Source organism: Chelon labrosus (genome assembly GCF_963514085.1).
Source record: "Chelon labrosus genome assembly, chromosome: 21".
Classification (NCBI taxonomy): Eukaryota; Metazoa; Chordata; class Actinopteri; order Mugiliformes; family Mugilidae; genus Chelon; species Chelon labrosus.
The window spans coordinates 23,025,856-23,035,054 of NC_140354.1; positions in this window are offsets into that span (position 1 = coordinate 23,025,856).

The following is a 9,199-nucleotide window of genomic DNA, read 5'->3' on the forward strand; positions in this document are numbered from 1 at the left end:
TGTAGTAGGTGCTGGTTGTTGTAGTTCAAGCTGATGTTGGTGCATGAAGTAGGTTTGTCTTTGCATGGTACATGTACATGACAGGAGAAGTAAATAACATCTTGTGACAGTTCAGTGTTCTGCTGGGAAACTTCTGGACCTGGCATTCATTGGTGTGGATGTTACTTAGACATGTAGCACCCACCTAGACCAGACCAGGCACCCCCACCCCATAGCAATGACACTCCTTGATGGCAGCAGCCATCCCCAGCAGGATGCAGCCTGACACAGACACACACACAAAAACACTTTAGGAACAACTAAAATAAAAACATGACGAACAGCACAAGGTGTTGACCTGGCCTCCAAATTCACTAGATCCCAAACTGATCAAGTATCTGTGGGATGATCCACAGAGGTCCTTCCCTCAAAGACCCCCCCCCACTAACAACAGGACACCCTCAGAAGGCCCATGTCCATTCTCTGATGAGTCACCACAAAGGAGACCTGCACAGTATTAGGAAGGTGGTCATAGTGTTATGCCTGATTGGTGTGAATTGTGCTTTATGAAATGGTCTCAGCATAAATCTGTGACTACGATGCTCATGTTTATTTCCTGTATCTGTGTGTTTACTTCTAGAGACAAGAACAAAATCCCCAGAACGAGTGGTACTACAAGTAGTAGTAGTAGTAGTAGTAGCAGTATTAGTAGAAGTAGTCCTGTATAACCCTGTATAACCCTTCAGCTCTGAGTTAAAAGGGAAAGTTCACTGGAATTATCCAACTCTCTCTTGTGGCACCAAGTATAAGCCTTTAGACTGCAGCTATAATCCAATCAGTCTGAAACATCAAAAAGTTCTGCAGGTTTACCTCACGATGTCTCCGTTCAATCCTGCATATTATGGTTAAAAAAAATAATAATAATATAAAAATCTGTTTGTCTCTGTGAATTGACTCCACTGTGGATAAATTAAAGGATTATCTTAAAAGATTATCTTATCTTATTATAGCTTTAATTCTGTGTTGATTTCAACAGCTGCTTAAAGTCTCACAGGTTGACTGCAAAAGACAAAAGACGTCCGAATCCTCCTGCTGTGGATGGACATGTGAAACTCCAGTCTTCAACTGTGACTCGTGCCACTCACACAGAGTGAATTTAAATGTGTATTTATGCGTTAGAGCGTTTGACGCGACTGCTGCAGACGACGCTTGATATCAAATATAAAACAACAGGGCGCTGCTCGGATGGGCTTGTAATGACATAACATGATGGAGCGAGTGCAGCAGTCAAATGTTATGAGACCACAGCGTAGAGGGAATTTAGTGTTCACCCCGGATAAACTTTTCAGGACAAAGACCCTCGGGTGAATTTTGCTTATTCTGGATGTTGTAATCTAATGTGTGTGAATTGAATTCCTGCTCTTTGCAGAAAAATCCAAATAATCTAATGTGTCACACTAGCAGAGCAGTGGTTTTAACGTAATCCCGGCACAGTGGCTCTAACCCAGGTTCAAGCGCATCGAGGGGCAGGACTCTAATCCAAAGTCACTTTTTCCAGCTCGTTACATAACATTGACTTTTTTAAGCATACTGGTGATTAAAACCACTATGCTTAAAGGTTCTTTTTTTTTATTTTTTTGCAAAGCTGATGAATAAAACACAGAAACAAATCTTCCATGAGCCTTTCCGTCTGCGTGAAGCCACAAAGGGGGGTCTACGCAAAGATCAAAAGACAGAGTGGTGGAAAACAGACGAAGGAAAGTCAAGCACAAAGATTATTAAAGCGTCTGTGTGACAATCAAATGCAGAGCATCTACACCAGGGAGCTCAACGGCAAAATATTTGATAGTTGGTGATGAATGACAACAATAATACAACCTCCTCTGCCCCATGTCATGAACTCTGGGTAGTGACCAAAAGGAAGCAGCTGATCCGAGGTTCCATGGCTTGGCTCAGTCTTGAGTTCAGACGTCCCAAGTGACTCTCTTTGTGTCGAGCTGAGGTGGTTTGGGTGTTAACTGGTGAATAAAAGACAGAAACAAGTCTTCCTTTAGACTTTCTGTCTGTGCACACTCCCCTTTGTGGCTTGATGCAAAGATCAAAAGACTGAATCGTAGAAGAAAACTCAAGCACAAAGATTATTAAAGCGTCTGAGGATTTAATGCATCCACGCCAGGGGAAGCAACGGCAGACAAATTATTTGATAATCAACGATGAAGAACAACAATACAACCTCCTACGCCTCAAGTAACAAACTTTGGGTGGTGACCATAAGAATGGCATCTCAGGTACAAGGAGCTGAACCAAGGTTCCTCTATAGGGCGTCTTGGCTCAGTCTTAGAGACAAGGTGAGGAGTTTGGACATCTCTAGGGACCTAATCTTTCATGTCAAAGTGTTCTAGTTGAGGTGGTTTGGGCGTCTGCTGATGAATAAAAGACAGAAACAAGTCTTCCTTGAGACTTTCTGTCTGTGCACACTCCCCTTTGTGGTTTGACGCAAAGATCAAAAGACAGATTTGTAAAAAAAAAAACAGACAAAGAAAATTCAAGGAAATTCAATTAAAGTGTTTGTGTGACAATCAAATGCAGAGCGTCTACACCAGGGGAAGCCACGGCAGACAAAGTATTTGATAGATGGTGATGAACAAAAACATTAATACAACCCCCAACCCCCTCTGCTCCCATGTCATGAACTCTTGGTAGTGACCAAAAGGAAGACATCACGTGTGCAAGGAGCTGACTTAAGGTTCCTTCTTTGGGAGTCTTGGCTCAGACTTTGAGATAGGGGGACGGGTTTGGACACGCCTAGGGTGGTCTGGAGTGGAGCTCTTCCTTGAGACTTGTCGTCTCTGCAGACTCCCCTTTGTGGTTTGATGCAAACGGTTTGACGACAATAATACAACCCCTCATGCCCCCATGTCATGAACTCTGGGTAGTGACCAAAAGGAAGCGGCTGATCTGAGGTTCCTGTGCAGGTTGGCTTGGCTAAGTCTTAGAGCAAGGGTGACAAGTTTGGACGTCCCAAGTGAGCTCTTTCTTTGTGTCGAGCTGAGGTGGTTTGGGCATTAACTGGTGAAGAAAAGACAGAAACAAGTCTTCCTTGAGTGTCTTGGCTCAGTCTTAGAGATAGGGGGACGAGTTTGGACATGCCTAGGTCTGGAGTGGAGATGCTGCCCTCTTGTGTCTAAGGGGGCTAGCTGTGGTGGTTTGGGGATCGACTGATTAATAAAAGTCTTCCTTGAGACTTGTCGTCTGTGCAGACTCCCCTTTGTGGTTTGACGACAATAATACAACCCCCTCATGCCCCCTGAACTCATGAACTCTGGGTAGTGACCAAAAGAGCTAAATTAAGGTTCCTCCATTAGGGGGACGGGTTTGGACACGCCGAGGGCAGTCTGGAGTGGAGCTGTTGCCCTCTTGGGTCTAAGGGGGCTAGCTGAGGTGGTTTGGGCGTTGGCTGATGAATAAAAGACAGAAACAAGTCTTCCATGAGACTTGTCGTCTGTGCAGACTCCCCTTTGTGGTTTGACGACATGAACTCTGTGTTGTGACCAAAAAGAAGCAGCTGAACTGAGATTCCTACGCGGGGTGGCTTGGCTCAGTCTTAGAGATAGGGAGACGAGTTCAGACGTCCCAGGTGAGCTATTTCTTTGTGTTGAGTCGAGGTGGTTTGGGCATTAACTGATGAATAAAAGACAGAAACAAGTTTTCCTTTAGACGTTTTGTCTGTGCAGACTCCCCTTTGTGGTTTGATGCAAAGATCAAAAGAGTCGTAAAAAACAAAGAAAATTCAAGCACAAAGATTATTAAAGCGTCTGTCTGAGGATTCAATGTGTCCACGCCAGGGGAAGCCAGACAAATTATTTGATAGTCGATGATGAATGACAACAATAATACAACCCTTCTGCCCCACATAACAAACTTTGGGTAGTGACCAAAAGAAAGACATCATGTGTATAAGCAGCTGAAATGAGGTTCCTATGTAGAGTGGCTACGCTCAGAGGTAAGTTGAGGGGTTTGGACATCTCAAGGGAGATAAACTTTTGTGTCAGAGTGTTCTAGCTGAAGTGGTTTGGGCGTCTGCTGATGAATAAAAGACAGAAACAAGTCTTCCTTGAGGTTTGCTTCTTTCTTTTGATCTTTGCATCAAACCACAAAGGAGAATCTGCACAGAGTCGTAAAAAAACAGACAAAGAAAATTCAAGCACAAAGATTATTAAAGCATGTGTCTGAGGATTCACTGCGTCCACGCCGGGGGAAGCCACAGCAGACAAGTTATTTGATAGTCGGTGATGTTCAATCAGAAACAGATCCAAAGAGTTATGATGTGTAAACAGAAGCCTCCTTTCAAACGCCAGCCTCCTATTAATGAGAACACACCACTGTTTCTTTCAGCTCAGCTTTGATGAGTTTAATACGAGACCGCGCCTCAGCAACTCGGCTTATTCAGGATTAAATTGCTTTGTGGCCGATTCTGTTTTTCAATCGCATATTTATGAACAAACACGTCAGCAACGAGCTGCAATATAAACGGATGGTGCCTGGAACCGTGATTAGCATTCGCTCCTGCCTGAACTTCTTATGGTATGCTAATTTATTGAACTTCCAACCGATCGTATTATACGGCCCATACTGCAAATAATGTGCCCTCAGTGCTCGGTGTTACAGAAAAGTTCATGGTTGTTCAGAGCTATAGAGTTTATGCAACAAGCCCTTAAGCTCTGCAACCTTCCTTCTCAGCTCTATGAAATGTATTAAAATATTCTAGTAATAATCAAATCATTGGAGTTTTTCCAACAATGGTTGTTCTTGTATATTTTATCTTGTGTAATTTAACTTTCTGTCAGATCTTTGTTCTCTGCATTGAACATTCGTACACACTAACAGTGGTGAGCACACTTTTATGAGCAGTTTGTGGGTTGGGTGCCTTGCTCAAGGCCATGGTTGTTGCTCATGACTCACAGCTTCTTCCCATCACTCCAGTCATTCTCCTCCTACAGGTTCCTCCGAGCACTAGCTTCTGTTTAGATCGACTCAACTCAGTTTATTTCAGGAAAATCTAATCACCCAACATGTTTGATGCTCCTGTAATATATAGCTTTGAGCTTTAAGACATTTTCAGTTGTTGTAAACAAAGTCATCATGTGCACATGAGTATGCAACGCTAAGTACGGGTACAAGGTGACAATGACTCGTTCATAGTATGCTATCTTTGTAAGATTTTATTGGTCCACAGATGTGTAAATGGTGGAAGCCATATGTGTTTCCAGTTCCAGCTGCTCCAATAAGTCAACACCTCCAGGTCTGGGGTCATGGTGATCTTCTGAAAGCGATGAATAGTTCCCTCCAGGTTTAGGGTGAGTTCCTGTCTCAAGCAAAGGAGATCCAGGTATCTCAGGAGTGTTGGTACCATGGACTGAGACACGGACAGACAGCTGCATTCCACCCCTCACCTGTGGTCACCAACTTTGGGTACTGACCGAAAAAAGGAATCACGGGTACAAGGGTATAGGGTGGCTTGGTTCAGACTTAGAGTGAGGAGTTTGGACATCCCAAGAGAGCTCGGAGTAGAGCCGCTGCACCTTTGAGCCGAGGTGGTTCGGGCATCTGTTGAGGATGTCTCCTGGGCATGGTCGAGCTGGGAAGAGACACCAGGGTGGACCCAGAATTTAGGTCGTCTGGCCCGGGAACACCTCAGGTTCCCCTGGAAGACCTGTAATGTGTTGCTACGGAGGAGGAGGTTCTGCTTGACGCAACACTCTGATGAGAATAAAAGTGAGCGTCGCATATTGCAAGAAAACAAATTATTCACCGTCTTAACAGAGATCTCCTTCAGTCATTTGCCAAATTTATCATCTTCTCCACCACCAGCAGCATCTAGACTCTGAGGGGTCCCGTCCTCAGCTAATGTACCTTCACTTCGCTCTATGATACCATCGCTCTTGAAGTCTAATTACCAAACTATTACCTCGCACGTTCATGTTTCCTCAATAAATCTTCACCCACTTGATCTCTCCTCTTTTATTGGAACACCAGGTGTGAACTGGGCCTCATCAGAGTCTCGTATCGACGCATCTGCAGACCAGTTCACGCCTCCAGCTTACAGCTCATGAAACAATGATTGTTCTTCACAAAAAGCGTCTCAGCGCACCTGAATCCCACACCAACAAAACCAAAACCACATAATAAGTCTTTACAAACATGAACTGCGTGGATGAGATTCGCAGCCTATATCCCATCTCATGGAAATCACTTGAACAAAATAATACAAACGCTCTTCAAAGCCTCACAGTCCTACAACACAAGGGCGCCGGACGCTTCACATTGAGACAAATGGCATGGCAGCGTACAGTACGTATAAAAGTGTTAATAAACACTTCATTGGACCCTTGATCAATTCAGACCACCTAACCTTGTGTTGCTTTACACTGCCCTCTCTCTCTCTGCCCAAATAACAAATGGGTGCCGAGCTATAACAAATTAATCTAGTCTGCAGATGAGAGGGAGCCGGTTCATAATGAATCACGCTGCCACCCACAAAGCACACTCACACAAACGTGTGCACACATGCTGAAAATGTTCAAAAAGACGCACATAAAAAGAGCAGCGGGGCGTCCTTGGGGAGCGGGCGATAGCATGGCTGCTGTGGCTCTGATTCAACACATGACTCATGTATCTGTTTGTTTCCCGACAACTAAACTTATTATGTTATTGAATAATTGGGTTTACTGTTGTGCAAATGTCTGAGGTCTCGCTGACCCGTCCTGGGTTCTGTCGAAGCCGCAGATTAATTAAATCAGACGAACTCCGCCTTTCTCTTTCTCATCAATTGCTGTTTGTGGTTTAAATGAAAGCAGCATATCACAGTAGCACATTTTCACCAACATTAATCCCATCATTTGACTTGAGGACAGGGTTTAATTCAACTTCGGGATTGTTGGGTTTGTCTCTCTCTGCAAGCTAATGGAGAAAAATTACCTGGGAAGGAAACTGGATTATTGCAAGGTTCAGGAGATCCGAGGATTTGGGCTTGAAGCCATGTGATTATGACCAATTAGCATCTTGTGAGGAACCACTACAAGATCTGGGTGTATTTAAGGCCCTTTTCTGCAAATTTACATGACCTGAGGTTTTAATAAAGTCACACTACCAGTTTTTTCCTCTTTGTTGTACCAGAAATACGATTTCTTTTACAAAAAAACAGCAAGTAGAGTCTCCTGACATGGTAACTACCTCAAACTGTGGATTATACAAGTAGCAATGCCTGGGGGAAAAATAAGGAAGCTATCATGATGCCAAAAGCTGCAGTTCCGCAAATGTCCACTAGAGGCTTCAACAGCGAGTCAATCCTCAAAGACAAGTTTTTGGCATCTAGATCTAATTTCTCCAGAATTTTTATCGAACCGACATGCTCAAATTATATCGAGGATTACAGTTCTGCAGAATTAAGGCCATGGCTCCTTTGAGGGTTGCTAGCTGTCTTAAAGGGGAATTATTATTTTATTTTTACAACCTGGACCTTATTTCTGGCATAAAATACGATTGTTTACTCACCCATATAACTTTGGTGTTATTTGGAATCGTTCGGAAGATATTTAGATCCACATATATCCATATAATGGGAGTGAATGGGGCACCGAAACGCAGCCTCTAAATAACGCATTATATGTCGCGAAACTCGTTCATTTCACCAATATCTTGTTATTATACGCTAGTGCTATTCCCTGTTGAGTCCGGAGTTACCTGTTGTTATCATCATCCAGGGTCGCAAAAAACTAGCAGTAGCAAATTACAGGTAAACAAGCAGCTGGAGATGACATCATCCAGGTCAGAGGTTAGTAGATCAATCTACAGACCCCGGATGATGATAACAGGTAACTCCGGACTCAACAGGGAATAGCACTAGCGTATAATAACAAGATATTGGTGAAATGAACGAGTTTCGCAGCAGATAATGCGTTATTTACAGGCTGCGTTTCGGTGCCCCAGTCACTCCGACTATACGGATATACGCGGCGCTACACAGGATCTAAATATCTTCAGAACGACTCCAAATAACACCAAAGTTATATGGGTGAGTAAACGATTGTATTTTATGCCAGAAATAAGGTCCAGGTTGGAAAAAACGGTAATTCTCCTTTAAGCCTCAGCTCCACTCATCATCTGGGAGCTAGGTGGATGGAGGTGGCCAGAGACGTCACGCTGAGCTTCAAAACCTTCCAGGAAACATACGGGTGTGTCATCGCGGAGGCTTCATCCATCTTTATATAGAGGAAGTGGAACCGTGTTCAGCTCGTGACAGATGGTTCATCCAATAACCTGCCAAGTTTCTGTTTTCTTTTCCCAAACTATTTCGGATGACTTCCCCAGATGGGTCCGTGTAACTAACCACCTGGAGCTTCAGGTTAGGGGAAAACAGATTGTTTCTAAAGTGGAAGACTTAAATGTGTGTGTAGTTCCAACCACTGTTTAAAAGTTTGTCCTTTTCACATCAACAACCTTTGGCTCGGAGTCAGTTCAGAACCTTGAGCGTGACGATTCAGGCGATTTAAAAGGCTCTTCTGCTACGTTCGCATTTCTTTTCACTATTTACTATAACACACTGAGCATCTCTGATATTTAAATATTTTTTTTTCCATGATTAATTATGTTTTACCTTATCTCATTTTCAGGTTGTAGCTGCAGGTTGTGAACATTAATTACGCGGCTGCAGTTTCCGTCTTGCGCTCCAGCAGATCTGGATGTTTGGGAGTTTTAGTTTCATTTATATATTTTTTAATACAGTGACCAGGAAATTCTCCATCATCTATCATTTAAAAACTCTTCCAGGCACGCGGCCAATGAGCTGCTCCGATTAGCAACGTGTCGGACAGTTCACAACTACGGTTTAAGATCTTGTTTTATTAAAAACCTGCATGCAACCGAAGACCAATCTGTACCAAATTTCTGCAGATTCATATGGAGACATATTTTCAGTATTTAAGATCGTGTTGGATGAAGCATCAAACCCATCACTGTCTGATGTTGGAGCCTCCTTGTGAACCAGTTTAAACTAAAGTTAACATGATAGATGCCATGCTTTACATACAGTGACTCATCGCTGGCTGCACATTCCCACACACTTACGCTGACCACTCATTATCATAAATGAACATCAAGATGAATCATCGTCCTGTTCTCGGTTTATTCTTGAGGCATTTTAAGGTAATATATATATATG